Below are 21,050 nucleotides of genomic sequence, written 5' to 3'. Positions count from 1 at the left end.
TGCTCGGGCTCGGGCTCGAGCACAGGCACAGGCTCGGTCTCGGACTCGGACTCGGACTCGGACTCGGACTCGGTCTCGGTCACGGGCTCGGGCTCGGTGTGAGGGCGTGGGCATGTGAGGCAGTGTGGCTGTAGAGGCGTTAGCGGCACAGTTCGCACTTCAAGAGCTATTACGGTAGAAAGCGTAATAGTTGAACCATTAGTGCAGGTCCAATCAGAATCGCTTCGCATGGCTAGTTGTTGTCTCACAATAGTCAGCATAGCAGATTAATGGCCCATGCACAACAATCAGAAAATGGTCATAAAAGCTAGTTTTTCAATAGCTAGAAATGGCTTAATGAAATTTAAGTCTCGGACCATAACCCCTAGCCACCATAGCCTATAAAAGGAAGGCCTGGATGGATTTCCAAACCATCTCAACTCACTCCGGCAAACCCATACGAACCGAGACGGCCCCTCTCCACTCATATATTTTAGTGTTTCGGCAACATAGCAAGGCTTAAACGTTAGCTTGAAGAAGCCGGCCCGGTGTAGTCTACGATGGTTCAACCGAACCGATGGTGAAGATTTGAACCCACTGTAGAAGTCGAAACTACTTTTTCTTTTCTTTTCTTCTTCTTTTGAGATTTTTCTTTTATTGTAATCTGCCAAAAAGTGTGTAATTGAGTTCCATTTGGTGGGCCTTCGTGTTTGCTACGCAGACCCACACCAGGCTCGTCGTATCCTAAAAGCTATTTTGTAACCTATCGGCATACTCAATTCACTTGAGTAGGGGCAAATAACGCTTTAAGGACAACGTTTCAGACGTGCTTCAGCCTGTCCTGATTTCTGATTATTTTGCAATTTTTGGTTTCCAAGAGAGAAAGGAAAGGGGATCGAAGGAACTGAGCAGCTGTGAAAGACGAGAAAGAAAGAGAAAGATAGATTAGAGTTTGTTTTTCTTTTAGTTTTATGTTTTTGTTTAAGATGTTTAGCTTTGCCATGTCTATGCTTGGCTAAACCTCTTAGCTAGGGGTAAGAGGTGAAGCTTATAGCGTGATTAGGGTGTTAGCTTTGCTTTGATTTATGTTTATTGAACTCTCATGGATGTTAGTTTGATTATAAGGAATGTTTTTAGTTTTAATGGTTTGTTGTGACTCAAATTACAATAGATCTGCGATAGCATAAGATATTCTTTTTTCATGTATTGAGATTGTGAACTTGGGAACCCTATTGTTCTCCATCGTCTCATGGGCATGGTTGGGTGATAGAACCCTTCTTAACTTTCACAATTCTCTCATGATTGACTGTGAGATTGGTAAATTATTGTTGTTTGCCATAGTCTCCTGGGCATAGTTAGGTGACGGAATCACTTTCAAATCTTCGTCATTCTTATCTATTAATGATTAGACCCATGAGAAGTTCAGAGATCTGACAAATCTCCTCTTACCAACTGGATAGGATAGGATTCTGATTCTAGTTGTGTCCCTGAATCAATACAAGGTAGCTTCCCAATTGCTACAAGTGGACCCTTGGCACCCTAGTTTTTCACCTTTAAATTTACAAGTTTTAGATAATTATTTTATCATTATTCTTCAAATTGTAGTCAATTTAGATTTCATCTTAGTCTAGTTCTAGTTCTAGTTCTACTTAGTTTCAGATTACGTACAGGGTTCAGTCCCTAAGGATTCGACCTCGGTCTCACCGAGTTTATTACAACATCACAACCCTATACTTGGGGAGTGAATGACATATTCCCTTGATTGGTAGATCGGCACTGGCAATCAATCAATGGCTCATCGTGAGGTACATCTAATTAAATTAGATGTTTTTTTTTTTTTTGGAAACATGTCTATATCTAAATGGGCGTCGTAATTAATTAATTAATTGTATTAGAAATTTGAAATTTTTTTTATTCTATTACTTTTTAAAATCTATCCATTAATGCCTACGTCCACAGGGCAATAACACGGAATTTTTTTCTTCACTAAAACAAGAAAAATAGAATTACAAAACTTACCCCTTTCCTACTCTTCATTTAGGTACAAGATCTTCCCATACTAAGGAATAACTCAAAAGATGATGAATGGAATACAATTCTCTACATGTGCTCCTCCTTATTGATGTAGAATGTATCACAAATACATTTCTAGCATGGTTAGACCAAAAGGTGGATCGTAAATTGATTATAACTTTTGATCCGGGTATCATTATAGGGGCACACTTGACCGAGTATCATGAACCATAACGGTACCCGAATCAAAAGTTGTGATCATTTTACAGTTCACCTTCATTGCCAAGATGGATCAGAGAAGGCCTGGTTGGAGGTAGAAGTGATCTGGACCATCTAAACCTTAAAATAGGCATATCTCATGAATTGGAATAAGTTATTCTACGTATCATATATGAGGTAGAACTAGCTACTTCAGCCAACAAAACTAGATATACCTGGTCGCCCATGCCAAATTTGTGAGAATCCATCAAATCGACGATCGAAAATCAATTTTATTTCCATCTTTACTATTTTTAGTAAGTTTTAGTTTGATTATAACTCTTCATTTTCAAGCTTTAGGAGTTGTGTCCAACAAGCAAAGTGTTTAGAAAACTTAGGAGAATAACGCCGTTAAGCCACATTGGATACTTACTATAAATAGTAAATTATTTATAGTAAGTTACGGATTTTAGGGAGTCTTAGTTGTAGTTTAATGCCTAAACTTCTTCCAAGGCTTGGTATCCCTATTTAAAGGGATGTAGATTTATTTATTTCATCAATCAATTAATTTACGATTTTTCATAAATATTATTTCTATTTTCCTTATTTTCCCTCGTTGATTCGAGAAGTCTCTGTGAGGAGTCCAGAGAAGCTCCATGGATTTGGAGTAGTTACCACTTTAATTGTGAAGAATCCGTTGTACATGCCAAAGGTGGAGATAGCTAGATTTACAATGGCACAACATCTTTCGAACTAGATGCATTGTAAACCAAAAAGTTGGTAATGTGATCATCGATGTCAGGAGCAATGAAAATCCTGTGCTGAAAACAATGGTGAAAATGCTACAATTAAAAACAGAAAGGCACCCATCTCCGTACACGATTAGATGAATCAAGAAAGTCAATAAAACAGAGGTAATCGAACAATGCATTGTCTCATTTTTAATTGGTAAAAATTATAGGGATCAAGTATTTTGTGACGTAGTCGACATGGAAGATTGTCATAATTTACTTAGTCGACCATGGAAAAAAAATATTGATGCTACGTATAGAAATCGGGATAACATATTTATATTTATTAAAGACGATAAAAAGATTGGCCTCATCCCTATGGGAATGAAGAACCAACTGAAGACTTTTAAAGTTGAGGAACAATCTCTCATACCCAAACATAATTTCATTAAATAATATAAGGAAATAGGAGATATAGATGCATTAGTTGAAAAGCAAAAAAAAAAAATGGAGCTTATGAATATTCTAGAGAATTTGAAACCAGTGTTACAAGAGTTCAAGGCGAGTGTGCTCAATGAACTTCCTACTAAATTACCTCCCATACAAGATATACAAAACCACATTGATCTTGTCTCAGGGCAAGTCTGCCTAATTGCCCACATTATCAGGAAGAATGTGAGATCTTGCAAGCACAAGTGAAGGAATTGATCCATACTAGTCAAGGAGAGCATGAGTCAAGTCAAGGAGAATGTGGGTACATGTATTCTCTCAGCTCAAGAGCCTAATGCAAACTATAAGGAAGAGGCTGATAAACATCGGCGCCAAAAATTACTTGAGTACCATGAGCGAAGTCCCTTAAGTAACTCGAGGATGGGTTTTTTCTAGTGTCCGCGACCTACTCTACATCAGTCCCCTCCATTTCAAAAGAACTTGTCCTTGAGTTCTCATGCTGCTTCGGTTCATGATACTCGGTTTGGTGCATCGTAATGATACCCGAATCAAAAGTTATGATCAATTTACGGTCTACCTTCTTTTGGTCCAACCATGCTAGGAATGTATCTGTGACACATTTTATATCAGACCCATCTGCTTGAAAAAAACTCGTCCTTGAGTTACTCAAGGGTTATTCCTTAGTATAGGAAGATCTTGTACATAAATGAAGATTGGGAAATAGGTAAGTTTTGCAATTCTATTTTTCTTATTTTAGTGAAGAAAAAAGTTCCATGTTATTGCCCCATGGACATAGGCATTAATGGGTAGATTTAAAAAGCAATAGAATAAAGATTTTTCAAAATTCTAATACAATTAATTAATTAGTTACGATGCCCATTTAGATATAGACATGTTTCCAAAAAAAAAATAAAATCTAATTTAATTAGATATACCTCACGATGAGCCATTAATTGATTGCCAGTGTCGATATACCAATCAAGGGAATATGTCATAAATCTATTCCAAGTGAAGATAATGGAGAGCTTTCAATCTATATCTTGGTAGGAGACAGATCTGACTTCTCAGTGTTTTTGAAATTGAACCTTAAAGGTCTATGCACATCTGATCCTTCTCTTAACTAGTTACTCTATGAGGTGCCAGTAGAGTGTGAACACAACATAGACTTATCTAGAAGGTTATAGTGTACTTAAAACTAGATGCCAATATGCCGATGCAACCTTCACATGGTTCACTACATGAATTTATGTACGTGGGATTTTGCATGGTTGTCCACTCTTTTCTATAGCATGGTATGTGCATTTCATCTTAAGATGACCATCAACATGATAAGGAGATGCTAGAAAGTTAGGCCCATGCATTCATTACGAGAGCTACACCATTGAAAATGATGTACAACCATCCCTAGATAACCATCCCTAGAGTTAAGGAATAGGGCCCAAGACAAGATAGGTTTGGTTGCAAATTAAACATTCAAGGCTTGCTTCTCTTTTGTTGAGATAGCACCGAGATTTCAAGGGGTGGGGCACAGGATTGGACAGATTTGGACAAAAATTTTACTCTTAGAGTGAAGTCTTTTTTATTTTATTTTTTTGGGTGCTACTAGATTCTAAGTAGGCCTAGGACTTAGATATAAGCCCAGATGTTTTTCTAATTTGTTTGCTTGTCAGGGTGAAATCTATTTGAAGTTTTTATTAGGGTCGGCAATGGGCTTGTGACTACAATAAGCCCATGGGCTCAGGTGGCCAGGCCTACTCATAACTCGGTTGTATGTGTACTTGATGGGTTGTGCTCTAGTTTAATCCTGAAAGAAATAGATATTAAAGCAAAAGAGTCAAGTTATGGCTAACTCACTCCCATTTCAAGGATGGACGTAGGTATTAGAAAATGTTCGAATTCCCAAATCAAATAAGATTTAGTTAGATCCTTTTAAGTAAATAGATCAAGGAACTGGTTATTTGGCCTAATAATTTATTGACGGGTGGGACCATTTGTTAGAAATCTAAACCCAATTAGTATATGGGTGACGATCAGGTCATTGGTCCATGTGGGGCTCACTGTGATGTTTATCTTGTATCCACTATGTCCATCTTTTTTCCAGCTCATTTTAGGACATGAATATATGAGGCAAATATTTTTTTAAAAATGGAGCTCACCTCATAAAATAGTGGGGATGGAAATGCCCACTGTTCAAACCTTCTTGGGCCACTGTGATGTTGATATGTCATCCAATCCATTCATAAGGTGATTTTCATGGGAATGAAGGGAAAAGACAAACATCAGCCTGATGTAAACAAAATAAATAAATAAATAATAATAATAATATTGGCCCCAAAACAAGTTTCAATGGTGGGTGAATCCTTGTTCCTATAGGACACTTCAATACACTCTCTTGTGTGGCCTATAAAAAGAGGAACATAGATAGAGAGAGATGTATTTCATTCATCATGTTTTGGAGTATTTCCTAGTGTGGGAATATCTTGTAATGAAGACGAGTGGGAGAGAGGTAAATCTTATAATTTTGTTTCCATGTTTTAATGAAGAAGAAATCTTCGTATTTCTATCATGTAGATGTAGACTTAGCTAGGCATATTTTTAAAATGCAATGAAATAATTTGTTTTTAAAAAAAATCTAATACAATGAATTTATTATTTAGGATGCCCATTTAGATCTAGTCATTTTTATTTTAAAAAATTATTTTAATTAGATATACCTCACGATGACCCACCGATTGAATGCTCTTTTGATCTCCCAAGCAAGGGAATCTCTCTTAGATCTATTCCAATTGAAGAGGATGGAGAGCTTTCAGTCTATATCTCAGTAATTCGGACAAGATATGACTCTTAAGTCATTTGTGAGATTGCAGTTTAACGGTCTAAGCACATATGATCCTCCTCTAGGTTGGTTACTCTCCGAGGCCTTGTAGATTATTAAGCTTATACATTAAAGGTGAGGTGACAGGTATGCCACTGAAGTGTGAACACAGCACGAACTTGTCTAAAAGGTCACCGTGTATTCAAAATTTGATGCCAATAGGCTGATGCAACCTTCACATGGTTCGCCACATGAATTTATGTTGGATTTTGAATGGTCGTCCACTTTTTCTATGGTGTGGCATGTGTAATTCATCGAAAGGTGACGAACAACGTGATACGGGGATGCCTGGAAAGTCAAGCTAATGCATTCATTACGAGGGCCACAACATTGAAGACGATGTATAACCATCCATAGATGAGAGGGAGATTTTAAGGAGTGAGGCCCGAGACAAGTTGGGTTTGAGCCTAAATTCTAGGGTTACGTGTCCTCCTTTATTAAGAGCATCGAGATTTCAAGGAGTGGGGCATGGGACTAAATGGATTTGGGAACAGATTCTACTTTTACAGTGAAGTATACCTTTTTTTCCGGTGTTGCTAGAATCCAAGGAGTGGGGCCAAAGACTGGATATGAGCCCAGATTTTTTACTGATTTGTTTTGACTTGTCAGGCGGAAATCTATTCAAAATCTTCATTTTGCACTGTGTAGGCTTAAACAAAGTGCTAAATTATGGCCGGCAATGAGCCTGTGACTCTGGTCAGCCCATATTAGGTTGTGCTTGAGTTTCAGCCTGAAAACAAGGCTTATTTTTAAAAATCAGTAAGAAAATGAGACAGGCTATGGCTAAATCACTCTCGTAAGTTTCAAAGCACTTTAAGGATGCATGTTGGTATTAACAGAAGGTTTTAATTCCCTAATCACATAAAACTTAGTAAGAGCCATTAAGTAAATGCATGGTTTTGGTGTTTTATTTTTTTTGGTAGTGTTCACCACATGAATTTGTGGTAGATTTTGAATGGTTGTACGTCCACGTCTTTTTATGGTGAAGCATGTATCTAATGGTGACCGACAATATAATATTGGGACACCTAGAAAGTCAGGCTCTTGCATTAATCATGAGAGCCACACCATTGAAAACAATGTACAACCATCCTTAGATCAGAGGGAGATTTTAAGGAGTGGGACCTGAAGGTGACTGGACAGGCTCATCCATTCGTTATGAGAGCCACAACATTGAAAACTCATGCATTCATTATGAGAGTTACAACATTGAAAACAATATACAACCATCCCTACATTACAGATTTTAAGGAGTGGGGCTTGAGATAGGATGGGTTTGGGCCAAGATTCTACAGTCAAGTCTTCACTTTTGCTAGAATCGCAGAGATTTCAACGAGTGGGACACGGGACTGAATGGGATGAGATTCTACTTTTTAAGTCTTCTTTTCTGTTGGGTGTTACCAGATTCCAAAGAGTTGGGCTTGCGCTTACTTTTTACTTATTTGCTTGGGCTTGTCAATTCAAAGTCCGTACAAAATTTTTATTTTGCACAGCCAGGGTTAAGGGCACACACTCAATTACGGCTGGCAATGGGCTTGTGAATTTGGTCAGCCCACGGGCCAGCTAGCCAGGCCTGCTTCTAACTCGATCTTAATTAGGTGTAATAACTGCATTATGCTTTGGTTTCAACCTGAAAACAAGGGCTATTAAAGCATATGAGTTAGGCTATGGCTGACTCACTCTTGTTTCCAACAGTTTCAAGGATGCACGTAGGTATTAAGAGAAGTTTTCAATTTCCAAATCTCATAAAAGTTACTAATAGGTTTAAAATAAAACTAAATGAGTCATAGGAGTGGTGTTCAGGTCTAATAATTTGTTAACGGGTGAGGCCATTTGTTAAAATTCTAAACCCATTAGTAAATAGGTGAGAATCGGGGTCGCCGATCCATGGGCTGTGGCTCTGGTTGGGATTTGAATAGTATGTCCATCTTGCAGTGGGCCATTGACCCGAAACTAGTCCCACCCTCTACCACTCTGCTTAAATTTTGTATTTTTAAAAATTTTTCTTTTGTAGCAGTGATGGATCCAAGTTTGCATCAATGAGCTTGGGGTTCAAATAACGCCCAAAAATTCAATAAAATTTTTGTTGAATCCCCCACTGCTTTTTACAGTGTGGTTCAGTTTAGCTTTAGATATGTCTTATTTTTCGGTTCAAGCCTTAATACTAGCTTGCAAAATGGATGGACGGTTTGGATATAACAAATAAGTCATGATGAGACCCACAGAACTTGCTGACATCAATACACCAGCCAATCCGCTTCCCAATCCCATCCCAGCCCGTCCGCTTCGAACGGACGCGGGATTAGATACTGATAGGTTGAGTGGCGAGACTTGCTACTGAAGTGACGTCATTAAGTTCCGTGGACCCCAGTATGATTTATTTGTTGTATCCACAACGTCCATTCATTTGGAGATACTATTTTAAGGCATGACCTATGGAACAAGGCAGATCCAAAGCTTTAGTGGACCCCATCAAAGAAAACAACGGGAAGATTGCTGCCCACCGTTGAAACCTTCATAAGGCCCACCATGATATTTTTTCAAAATCCAACCTGTTCAAAAGTTAAAAAAGACATTAAAGAAGCCAAAACACAAATATCAGCTTGATTGAAACTTTTGTGGCCTTTAGAATTTTTTAACGGTGGTGTCCCTCTCCCCACTATTTTCTGTGGTGGGGTCCACTGGAGCTTTGGATGTGACTCATTCTTTGGTTCTTACCTTTAAATGATCTCTTCAGTTAGATGGACGGCGTGGATACAAAACATACATCATGGTGGGGCCCGCAGAACTTGGTGACGCCACATCAGTAATCTAACCTGTCAATAGCCAATTCGCGCCTGCTTCGAACGCGGATTGCGTCCTACCCCTACCGTCCGGGCGGGGCTCTGTGGGACTCACTGTGATGTAAGTGTTTTATCTAAGCCGTTCATCGGTTTTCTTATATTATTTTAATACATGATCATAAAGATGAAAGAGGTCCACAGCTCCAGTGAACCACACTAAAGAATGCTGCAGTGATAATGAAATCCACCGTTGAAACCTTTCTAAGGACCACTGTGATGTTTTTTCTTACCATCCAACCTATTCATTAGGCCATGTAGATGTGGATGAAGTGAAAACACAAATATCAACTTGATCTAAAACTTCTCCAGCTTCCAAGAAGTTTTTATGGGTGGATCCCCACCTTGTGGTCTAACTAATCTTTGGACCTGCATCTATTTTTTGGCTCACACATTAAATGATTTGAAAAAGTTGATTGACAGTGTGGATAAAACACATAAATCATGGTGGGGCATAAAGAAGTTTTACATATTAAAAGTTAGTTTTGTATTGTGCAAACAATTTAAAGAGAAAAGAATTTCTCTATTAAAAGAGGTAATATTGGAAGCAAAACTTTTTTTAAATAGAAAAACTTCTTAGTGTTTTCTTCTTCCGCGTTAAGAATGCATTAACAAACGCAAGTAAATGCGGAACATTTGCTAATTCTGCATTAAGTGCAAAAATTCAGCATTAACAAACAAGCCATTACATATCATGACCATCTTTACTATCTATAGTAAGTCTTGAATTTAGGGAGTTTGAGTTGTAGTTTGATTATGATACTTGTTTCTAAGTTTCATATCACAATTTAAAGGATTGTAAATTCATTTTTTTATCGATCAATATATTTTTAAATTTGTTAGAATTTATTTTATTTTCTATTTTCGCTCGTGAATTTAAGAAATCTCTATGAGGAGTCCAAAGAAGCTCCTTTGATTTGGAGTAGTTATCCCGTGAGGAAGACAGTGATTGACCTCTTCACGTCCATCCCTACGGTAGGTTATGTGAAACTCACTAAATGAAAGTGACGTGGGGCCTTGCATTTTCCATATCCATCGTCTATTCCACCTGTTGGGCCATATCATTTTAAGGCATGAATGCAAAAATGAAACAGGTCTAAATCTTAGGTGGCTTTATCAACAAGTTAGAGGGCAAATAAACATTAGGGTGGACTCTAAGAAGTTTTTAATGATGGGGCATGGTCCACCCGGATTTGGATATGCTTTATTTTTGTGCTTATGCCTTAAAATGATATGGAAAACAGATGAATGGCATAGAATACATACATCAAAGTAGGCCCAAGGGTGCAGACCCCACCGTCTTGCGTGAGGCTGGAGTCGCACCTAATCTGCTTCCTATTTCAGTAGAATACGCAAGTTACCCTTCTGTTCCAAGTGGTAATGGTGAGTGCTGGAAATGATCTATGGGTCCTACGATGATGATGTATGTATATTATCCACCCCGTCCATTCATTTTGTCAACTCATGTTATGGTATTAGCAGAAAAAAAAAAATGAAGTATATCCAAATCTCAAGTGGACCATACTATGGGAATTAATGATGGTTGAACGCCCACCATCAAAAGCTTTCTAGGGCTACTGTAACGTGTACTTGCCATCCAACTTGTTGATTAGGTCACACATACATCATTCATCCTGCATTCAATCACCACTGTTTCCTATACCAAAAGAAGCTTTTATTGATGGGCATTCAATCATCATTGTTTCCTATGGTGTGGTCCACCTAAGATTTAGATTTGCCTTATTTTTGAGCTTTTGTCCGAGAAATAAAATGAAAAAATAAGAAATAAAAATGAACGGACAGCATAAATAAAACATATACATCATGACGGCCCACAAAGCTTTTTGTGCACCGACCTGCACGACGCGCATACGGGCAACGGCTATTCAGTCAGAGAAAATTGGAAAGCGGGTTAGTTGCGGTTAGTTGCGGCCCTTGCCTCATTCTTGGCGTGGCCTTTGCCATGGGGCCCACCTTGATTTTATTCTATATCCACACCGGCCATTTGTTTTTTTGTATCATTTTAGGATATTATTCCAAACATGAAACAGATCCAAATCTCAGATGGACCACACAAGAAGAAACAGTGGTGAATGATCATTAAAAACCTCTTATGGGCTACAAAAAATTTGGATCATGGTGATAATTGGTTTTATCTTCATCCAAGATTACGTGACCTTGCCAACAGTGTGGATGAAAAATAAACATTACAGAAACGTTATGATGGGCCCTAGGAAGATTTTAATGGTTGAGCGTTGAATCGCCATTGTTTCTTACAGTATGGTCCACCTAAGATTTGGATCTGCATTCAATCACCATTGTTTCTTACAGTATGGTCCATCATCTGAGATTTGGATCTGCTTCATTTTAGGCTGCCCTGGTCTCGCATGATACTAAGCCGTGCTTAATCTACTATGAAAAACCTGATTTCTCAAAGTGCACGTGAGAACATAAAAGGATAATTTTGAAGGAAAATAGCTGCATGGGAAATAGATTTGTATTTCCTTTCCTATGATTTTGGTACTTACAAGCAAGGGAAAATTGATTTCTCGAGAAACCTGTTTTCTTTCCCACCATTTCACTTAATCCAAACATGCCCTAAAGGATTGTTGAGCATTTATATTCTACTTACAGGCTATGCAATGCATATATGATATGCGCCTAAAGAAAGTCATGCCGAGTGGCTTTCATTAGTGTGTGTATATTATATGAGCAATTTTTAATTTTTATTTTTTCGAGCAATTGTATTTTAGTTTGTAATTTGACATAGGTAGGTCCTTAATTACATTCTTAAGAATATCTACAACCTTTGTATGGGATACGAAACTCGTGCAGCCATTGTGTACATGAGTAGTCGTCCCTCACATGTTAAGGATGTACGGGCGAAAAGTTGTTCCCGACCTTTTTATCATCTGGTGATAAGACCCTTTGCGCTGCGTACCGACTACGAGGAGGTTTGCGCCCAGCTTAGGAACTTGGATGTGTCAAAGGTCCATTGTGGGTTGCTGCGCCCATAGTCCTTTAGGGCCCATTTGGACTGCAGAATTGAAAGGGAGTAAGTCGTAGTAGATGAGTTTCGTTCGTCTAATCCAAGGGTGTATGGGCGACAGCGTGTTTGGAAGGGCGAGGAGATAAGGTGGATGGCAAGAAAGGAGGATTTACTGTTAGATTCGGCGATCTGAGCGTCTCATCCTCTCTCTCTCTCTCTCTCTCTCTCTCTCTCTCTCTCTCTCTCTCTCTCTCTCTCTCTCTCTCTCTCTCTCTCTCTATGGATTGCGCCTCAAGCCCATCTCAATCTTGTCCGCAGCCCCTCGTACGGACTGTGGGATGAGATCGAAGATGGGTTGAAATGGCGAGAGTGGTGGTGGGAGGTAAATCTTCACGCGAAAAACCTATTATAAATCTCAGTTATTGTGTAACGAAGATGGCCATTACAGTCATCACTGTTGCCATCGCGAGGTACGTCTTCTTCCTCCCTCCCGGCATGAAACACTGTCATACATCTGTAAATCCTTCATGCATGTCAACCCACCTGGCTGTGACAGGGCCATGGCCTTCCGAGATGCATGTCCAGTTTTTCAGGTTTCTGCCATGGCTTCCATTACAACTGTTTGTGCATCAAAGACGCTGTATTCAATTCAATACAGCGGGATTTTGAGAAATTACTTTGCTCATGGTTTCTGGTCTCATACAGTAAAATGATCCATAAAAATATATGGACGGCGTGGATGAGACACGGACATCATGGTGGGGCCCATGGAGCACCGACCACCATCCATTGGCTGCTGTCAGGGGAAGTAGCCAATCTGTTTCCTAGCACTGCACTGAATATTGTGGGGCCACTACGTTTCTCAGCAAGTGTGAACATGCCAAACACATCGGTTGTTAGAATGCATGGGATTGCATGCAATCCCATGCCCAGCCAAACAGACTGTGAGCGTAGTATCTCTGGATATGCTCGGCCTTCCAAACAACCCATCCATTGGACGCTGGATCATTCAATACATAGGGATTGGAGACAATCCACTAACTTGCATTTAAGAGCATCGGTTTCTGTGCAATCCACCTCATTATGACCTACTCCCTTTCAATCCCCCTTCCAAACGGGCCCTTAGTGGACTAAAGGAGAGAATCATGCCTTGGCACAATGCTATAACAAGTTTGGACCTAGGGGTAAAGATCGATCAAGTAGCACTCAGACACATGGTGCCAAAGCTTTTATTCAAAAGAATATATATATATATATATATATATATATATATATATATATATATATATATATATATATATATATATATATATATAGTGTTCCAAGGCCCTCTCCTCCGCTGAGGGCCCTAGCAAATGGCGCACGGTCCTAGTAATAGGGTGGAATATTCAAGCAAGTGAGGTTCATATTGGAAGCGTCCACATCTAAAGTTCTTTGCCTTATTTGAAAAGTCCAAAGTCCTCTTCCATACCTGTGTATATGCGTGTCTTCTTGAGATAAGTGTCAAGATACTTATAGGTTGGTGAGCTCGATTATCCCAACACCTTGAGGCAATCTTTGAGTCTGCCTTAATAATTCATGTGGCATAGGGGTTTGCACGTGGCCTGGAGGCCTTCTATTGGTTTTTTGCTTCCTCATCATGACGTGATGATACCATCATTCATCACAAGGTTGAATTAAGGTGGCACAAAGATGCCATCGGGTGTGTGGAGGCCCCTTTTAGCTAAGTACCTAAATGTAAGTGTCAATAGCTTGCAATTGTTATTCCTATATATAGAGTTAGGCAAGTGGCTAGAGAAACGAATATATATGAGAAACGGATATATATATATATATATCGGAAATATCTCCATTCAAATTTTGGACTACATTGTGTTCAGGTCTTAGGATAGAATTCCTTTCCATCACTTGAGACCATGTATAACTATGTACATAGCAAGGCAAATAAACCAGCATCCTTATTACCAGCTACGGTTTCCAAGCATTCAACTTTTATGGCTGGACATAAGTCAAGTCAAGGACCCCCTTCATTGATTGAAATAACTTAATATGCATGATGGGGTTTTCTCCCTCAGTTCAGAGGAGAGATAGTGCAGGCGGTTGAAAATCGGAGTGTTTCATCACGCTACTCGACCAGTCGAGTGAACAGTGCTCGACCAGTCAAGGGTCACTCGACTCAAAGTCCAGCGAGCTCAGTGAATAGTGCTCGACCAGTCGAGGGCCTGGCTCGACCGGTTGAGTGAACAGTCTCGATCAGTTAAGGACTCTGCTCGACTAGTCGAGGCTACGCAGATTTGAGTCCGGATCTTGTGCGGACTGCGGAAATCTAAGGTCCTTTCGCAAGGGGTGTGAAAGGGAGTTGCCTAAACTATAAATAAGGGTGCCTAGGGCTTTTCTAGGTAATGCAAGAGGGTTTTCTAAAGCTTTGCAAGGGTTTGCTAAAGGGTTTAGGGTTATCAAAGGTGAGAGAGAAAAGAGAGAGAGAGAGAGAGAGAGGAAGCTTGTGAAAAACAGTCGATGTCTTAGCGCTTCTATGTCCTTGTAATCGGTAAGATCTCTCCGTTTTCTTTTTATTCTCTTATTGTTTATCCACTCCTGCGTGAGTGAAGAAGGTTTGATCCAAGCGGTGTGTGCTTGTGATCGGTTGTAACGTTCTACTTCATAGTGGATTGTTGATTTGGACGAGGTCCCATGGTTTTTACCTCTTTGAGGGTTTTCCACGTAAAATTCTCTTGTGTCGTGTGGTTTATACTTTGATTATTTTCATTACTTTATTATTCCATAATTCTGGTGTTTATTGGAGGCTAGATCCTAAGGTTTTGTGCAAAGGCCCTCAATAAAGTGGTATCAAAACTAAGTTCATTGAACGGAGTGAGATCGGTTCTGAATTATGGAAGGTGGCTCATCAAGGATGATCAGTCTTAATGGTTCTAACTGGACCATATGGAAGGCTAAGATGGAGGACTTGCTTTATTGCAAGGACCTATATTCTCCAATTTTAGGCATATCAGCAAAATCCAAGGATATGTCTTATGATGATTAGAAGAAATTGGATCGGAAGGCGGTGGGGTTTATTAGACAATGGTTGGACGATTTCGTATTCCACCATGTGTCTATGGAAACCTCAGCCGCTAGCCTATGGCTGAAATTGCAAGGGCTGTATGAGAGGAAGACAACTGGCAATAAGATTTTCTTGATATGACGACTTGTGAATCTCAAGTTCAAAGATGGTGGTTCTGTGGCTGAGCACATGAATGAGGTCAACAATACTCTCCGCTATGAAGATGGTCATGGACGATGAATTACAGGCTCTGCTATTACTTAGCTCATTGGCCGATAGTTGGGAGACATTGGTGGTATCTCTAAGTAACTCTGCTCTAGACGAAAAGGTATCCATGGAACAGGTAACTATCTGTCTCTTCAATGAGGAAACAAGGAGGAAGTCTCAGGAGTTTACTCAGCAAGAGGCCCTTATGACACAAGAATGGGGGAAAGGAAAGAATAGAAAAGACGGAAAGGCGGAAAGGCTCGATATAAATCAAGAGACAAGTTGAGTACCAGGAAGGATGTTGAATGCTGGACTTATGACAAGAAGGGCCACTATAAGCATGAATGTCATAAGAATAAGAATGACAAGGAAAGGAGAAGGAAGATGAATTAGATTCCACTGCACTCACTTCATATGGCGACGTTGTAGTTATTCTTTCAGCAAATCATGATGTTTGTCTCACGGCTACGAGTGAGGACACCGACTGAGTGATAGACTCGGGAGCCTCGTTTCATGCGACTCCACGCAAGGATTTTTTCACAAGCTACAAGTCAGGTGACTATGGGACCGTGAAGATGAAAAATTCTGACATATCGAAGATCGTAAAGGTCAGTGATATTTGTGTGAAGACTGATGTGGGCTGCACATTGATTGTCAGGGATGTGAGGCATATCTCAGTCCTTCGCCTCAACTTGATGTCGACGGGAAAGTTGGATGATGATGGCTATAAAAGCCGATTTGTTGGTGGGCGCTGGAAGCTCATCAAGGGTTCATTGATCACAGCCAGAGGAAAGAAGTGTTGCATCCTTTACAAAGCAAATGTTAGTTTGTGCAAGGGTAGGTTGAACGCAGTGGAAGATTCAACTATTGACGTGTGGCACAGGCATCTAGGCCACATGAGTGAAAAAGGCTTTCAGCTACTAGCAAAGAAGCGGCTCCTTCCAGGCATGACAGGTATACCTCTCAAAACTTGTATTGATTATTTATTTATCAAGGAAACAGAATAAAGTTTTATTTGTTAAATCTGTTTCACATGTTAATAAAGTGTATGCATTAAATTTGGTTTATTCTAATGTTTGTGGTCCTATGAGGACAAAAACCTTAGGTGGGGCATTGTATGTTGTCACTTTTATAGATGATGCATATAGGAGGATTTAGGTTTGTGCTTTGAAATCCAAGGATGAGGTCTTTTGTGTATTTAAATTGTTTCATGACATGGTCGAGAGAGAGACAGGTAGATCATTGAAGTGTGTCCACACTGATAATGATGGTGAATACGTCGGTGACTTCCACGAGTGTTGTAAGTTCCTAGGTATACGGCATGAACAAACGATTCCCAAGACATCCCCAGCATAATGGTGTAGCTAAGCGAATGAATCGCACAATTATAGAGAGAATTAGATGCATGTTATCTCATACGAAGTTGCCCAAGACGTTCTAGGGAGAAGCAATGCACATGGCAGTGTATTTGATAAACAGGTCTCCATCAGCCCCGTTGAATGGAGAAGTACCTGAGAAGGTGTGGACTGGACAGGATCCATCGTACAGTCATCTTAGGGTGTTTGGATGCAGGGCATCCGTTCACGTACCAAAGGACGAGAGGTCCAAGCTCAATATAAAGATCAGGCAGTATGTGTTCTTGGGGTACGGTGATGAAAAGTTTTATTACAGATTGTGGGATCCAACCAAGAAGAAGCTCGTCAGGAGAAGAAATGTGGTTTTCTTTGAAGATCAGTGTATAAAAGACATTGGTAAGCCAGAGAAGAATCAGCCTAGTTCAAGTGAGCTAGAGGACATAGATCCAGTTATTCCTCTCGTGGTGAGTATGAGCCCCCATCACTAATGATAGCTCGAGGCGTTCTGAATTAGGAAAGGATGTTCTCTTTTAGGAATTTTGTAAGTGCTATAGTTTATATCCCTGTTTGTTGTCAAATTTGTGGGGCCAAAATCACTATTATACTCTGTTATATATAACTTGCATAAGTGAAGCTCTCTCAATGATTAACATACATGAACAAGCTAAGCTCACATCAAGCAAAGCTCTCAAGTACAAGACTCAAGATCTTGAATGCAAGAGCTGCTCACAAAACAAGACTCAAGCCGAAAAGAAAGTACAAGGCAAGACTCAAGTTGAGACTCAAGCTGAACTCAAGACTCAAGTTGAAAGTCAAGCTGAAATCAAGACTCAAGCCACTTTCATGATTGAGCTACTTCAAGGTTTAGTCTACATCAAGACTTCAAGGCTCATTCTTCATGGTCTCTTGTTTCAATGTCCATACTTCATGATTGAGGTTTGTTTGTCCCTAGGATGACCTTAGAAGTAGGTCATTTCGGATACATAAACCGCATGTTATTTTATATGTGATTGGTTTGTTCTACCAGTCCTAGGGCTTCTTCGACTAGTCTAGACTTGCTTCGACCGATCTAAGAAATTCCTCGACCAATCGTAAGTTTGTTACATATTCAGGATAAAACTGTTAGCCTTCGACTAGTCCAGAATGCATTCGACCGATCGTAGGCAGTGTCGGCGATCTTCGACCGATCGTAGAATCTCGACTCGAAGTCGGCGAACTTTGCGGGATCTACGACGATCGAAGAAACCTACGACCGATCGTAGGTGACCTACGATCGATCGTAGGAGTGCTACGACGATCGTAGAAGCAGTCAAAGCAAATCCGCCGGATTTTCAAATATCTGTTAGAGCTTCGACTAGTCGTAGAGCACTCTAGACCAGTCGAAGACCTGATCTTTTCACTTATAAATAGTGCACGAATCTCAGAAGAAATCATTGATTTAATTATAGTATTCAAGCCAATCTTCGTCGAACTTCTGAGAGATAATTTTGTGCTCCATCTAAGCTAAGTGTGCTTATTTAATATCTTCTTTCCTTAGCTTTATTTTAATTGATTTTGTTTCTGCTATTCCAATCTGATTTGAAAAGAGGAATTGTTATTCCCTTTCTTTGGAATCAAAATCAATTAAGGCAAGCCCTATTTGGTTTAATTTAAAATCTATTAGAACTAGAACCATTGTAATCAAGTACTGGACATTGAACTTGGACATTCAATCATCTACTTTGATTTGGTTCTACCGGGCTGCTACAACGAAGAAGATATTCAGGTATTTTACATATTGTAAATTCCTTTCTATTATTTTGGTTTCTTTCAAGATTTGCTAGAAAAATCTTGTTATTTTGGTTATCTGAGGAGAGCCAGGAAAACTCAGAAGTGGGGGTTTTTTAATTGTGTAAGCCCACATACAAAGACACAATTGTAAGGGTTTTGGGTGAACCTGGGAAAACCTATTTTTAGTGAACGCTAATATCCCCTGTGTGAGGATATTAGGAGTGGAGTAGCTTTTTGTGTGGCTGTTGGATAACAGTTGGTGAACACACAGGCGAACCACTATAAATCCTTTGAGTTGTGGTTGATTGATTTATTCTTTTAATTTTTTTTATTCTTTTTGTGGGATGTATGTATGGTGGTGAATGTTGTAATTATTTCAAGCTTTGTGAGAATGTTGTAATAGCTTAGAATTTACTTTTTGCTATTCCTTTATAAGCTTGATTTTCAATTTCATTTTGAAAGTTGTTCCAGCAAGGTTGCCCTGCCATTTTTATGGTGTATGGCTGTCCCTAGAACAATACATCTTTAATTACAAGTTATTTCATTTCAGTTTATATTTAATTCTGTATTCCTCTTCGATTTGAGACTTGATACAAAGACCTTTCTAGAAATAAGGTTGTCCTACCATAAACTCTGTTTTTGGTGTAAGGTTGTCCTTAGAATAACGTTTGTATCAACCTCTCAAGATCTGAATTTTGAGGTTGTTTTACTTTCCTGCATTGTTATTTAATTTGGCTATCATTTTCTTTATTATTCCGCTGTTATAAGTTTTTATTTGGCATTGTCCTATTCACCCCCCCTCTAGGACATATAGCTTGGCCTTTTCAAGTGGTATCAAAGCCTAATAGCTCCTTTTAATTCTTGGATTTAATTCTTCGATGATTATTAAAATCTAACTCTATAGGTCATTCCTACAAGTATACACAAAAGAAGACCAACTATGCTTCTAAACCCAAAACTGTTATGAAATGGGTTCCTAAAGTCTGTGGCAAGCCACAGTGACTGATTGGAATCCTCCTATGTTGGAAGTTTCTGGGGTTGATGGTTCAAAGTATTTGAAAACCACACCATATTACCAATGGACCACCCTTCAGAAAAGTGAGAGTAGTGCAAATGCTAAAGCACTAAATGCAATTACTTGCGCACTATCACCGGATGAGTTCAAAAGAATCATTTCTTGTGATACTGCAAAGCAAGCTTGGGATATATTAGAAATGACACACGAGGGTACTACAATTGTCAAAAAATCTAAAGTCCAACTCCTCACAACCAGATTTGAAGAAATTCATATGGAGGAAAATGAAATGTTTATGGACTTTTACACTAGATTGAATGACATTGTAAACTCAATGTGGGGTCTTGGCGATAAAATCCCAGAAAGTAAAGTATGTGCAAAAATATTACGCTCACTTCCTGAACGATTCAATTCTAAAGTAACCGCAATCCAGGAACTTCGTGATACGGATAATATGAGGGTTGAAGAACTAGTTGGTTCTCTACAAACCTACGAGTTAAACTTTAAAGCTCCTAAAGGTAAATCTATCGCGCTAAAATCTTCTAAATGTAATTCAGAAGAAAATTTAGAAGATGATGTGGCTCTTTTAGCTAAAAAATTTTATAAGATTTTCAAAAGCAAGAAAAGGGTTGATTTTCAAAAATCAAATGACAAAAAGAAGTTTAGACCCAAATCTCGAAAATCCTTGAAAGATAGTCAATGTTACAACTGTCTAGAATATGGGCACTTAGCAAATAGATGTCCTAAAAGGGACAAACCCAAGAAGAAGGGTATGTTGGCTACATGGGATGAATCATCTGATTCTGAAGGTTCTTCTGAATCAGAAGATTCTGAAACTGAGTCGGGCAATGAGGTCAAAGCTCTTATGACTCTAGCCAAATTCACATTTTCAGATAATGACTCTACAAGTGAAGAAAATCTGAATAGTGAATGTGAAAATGAAGATGATCTTCAAGATGCTTACAATGCCCTATATAAGGAAAGTTGTAAAATTGTTGTCAAACTTAAACTTCAAAAAGAAAAGTTTTCTAAACTCAAAAATTGTTTTGAATCGCTTGTCTTAGAAAAATCACAAATTTCAGATAATTTTGAAAAATCAAAATGCGATTTGGAATTTAAAAACTCTCAAATTGTTGATTTAAAATCTGAAATTGAGAAACTTAAAACTGAAGTTTCCTCTCTTCTGAGTTTAAAGGACACATGGAAATATGCCCAAGGTGATCCAAAGTTAGAAAAATTGTTATCCGGATCAAGAAAATGTGGCGATCGATCCGGGTTGGGCTATGATAAAAATCAACCTCCTAAACAAAAGTATACTCCTCCTATGTTTGTTAAAGGAGAGTCCTCAAACTCAAAAGGGAAAAGTACTTATCAAGATTTTTCTAGAAATTCAAAAACTTTTCAAAAACCTAGAAACAACCATGTCAACTTTAATCAGAATCGAAATCCACTAGCTGAAAAGATAGTTGATTTACTCAAGGAGCTATTAAAATCTAACTCTATAGGTCATTCCTACAAGTATACACAAAAGAAGACCAACTATGTTCCTAAACCCAAAACAGTTATG

Source organism: Magnolia sinica, chromosome 17, assembly GCF_029962835.1.
Source record: "Magnolia sinica isolate HGM2019 chromosome 17, MsV1, whole genome shotgun sequence".
Classification (NCBI taxonomy): Eukaryota; Viridiplantae; Streptophyta; class Magnoliopsida; order Magnoliales; family Magnoliaceae; genus Magnolia; species Magnolia sinica.
The sequence above is the reverse complement of the archived record's forward strand: the minus strand, read 5'-3'. Positions refer to the sequence as shown.